Source organism: Myotis brandtii, unplaced genomic scaffold (assembly GCF_000412655.1).
Source record: "Myotis brandtii unplaced genomic scaffold, ASM41265v1 scaffold1152, whole genome shotgun sequence".
Taxonomy (NCBI): Eukaryota; Metazoa; Chordata; class Mammalia; order Chiroptera; family Vespertilionidae; genus Myotis; species Myotis brandtii.
In genome coordinates this window covers 11647-13094 of record NW_005353977.1, presented here as the reverse complement: position 1 = coordinate 13094, position 1448 = coordinate 11647, and positions in this window count along the sequence as shown.

The following is a 1448-nucleotide window of genomic DNA, read 5'->3' as shown; positions in this document are numbered from 1 at the left end:
ATATTTGTAGTACATTTAACAATAAAGATAAATTATTTTTATTTCAGAAAGGAGGGGAGAAGGAGAGAGAGAGATAGAAATATCAATGATGAGAGAAAATCATTGATCGGCTGCCTCCTGCACATCCCGACTAGAGATCCAGCCTGAAACCCAGGCATGTGTCCTGACTGGGAATCAAATCATGACCTCCTGGTTCATAGGTCGACGCTCAACCACTGAGCCACACCGGCTGGGCAAAGATAAAATTTTTTAAAACGAATGAATAGGAGAGTTCAGCAATATAACCATATACAAAATATACCAAAACTAATTGTTTTCTTGATGTACCAGCAGTAAGTCTATGGAAAATAATGAAATATAGATTCTCATTTATCATTTTTTTTAAAAAGAAAGAAATAGAGAAAGATACAAACAAATGGAAACATATGCCATGTTCATGGATTGAAAAAATAACATTAAAATATCCATACAGCCCGAAGCAATCTATAGATTCAATGTAATTTCTATTAAAATACCACTGGCATATTTCCACAGATCTAGAACAAATATTCCAATAATGTATATTGAATCCCCCCCCAAAATACCCTGAATAGCTGCAGCAATCTCGAGAAGAAGAACAAAGTTGGAGGGATCACAATACAGAATATCAAACTATACTACAAGGCCATTGTAATCAAAACAGCCTAGTACTGGCACAAGAACAGACATGTAGCTCAATAAAACAGAGAGCCTAGAAGCGACCCAAGCCATTATGCTCAATTAATATTTAACAAAGGAGGGAAGAGTATACAATGGAGTAAAGATAGTCTCTTTAATAAGTGGTGTTGGGAAAATTGGACAGGTACATGCAAAAAAAATGCAACTAGACTACCAACTTACACCACACACACAAATAAACTCAAAAGGATAAAAGACTTAAAAATGTAAGTTGTGAAACCATAAAATTCCTAGAAGAAAACATAGGCAATAAAATCTCAGACATCTTATGTACTAGAATTTTTGCCAATACATTTCCTAGGGCAAGAAAAACAAAGGGAAAAATAAAGAAATGGAACTACATCAAACTAAAATGCTTCTGCATAGAAGAAGAAACCATCTTCAAATGCAAAGGGAACCCACCTTATGGGAGAACATGTTGGCCAATGATACATCTGATAAGGGGTTAATCTCCAAAATACATAAAAAACTCATACAATTCAACTAGAGGAAGACAAACAATCCAATTAAAAAACGGGCAATAGACCTGGAAACAGCCCAAGTGCCCATCAGTAGATGAGTGGATAAAAAAGCTGTGATATATTTGCATAATGGAATAATATTCAGCTGTAAAGAAAAAAAAGAGGGTACTCTTAACCTTTGCCACAGCATGGATGGACCTGGAGAGTATTATGCTAAGTGCAATAAGCCAGTCAGAGAAAGACAAATATCACATGATCTCACATATATGT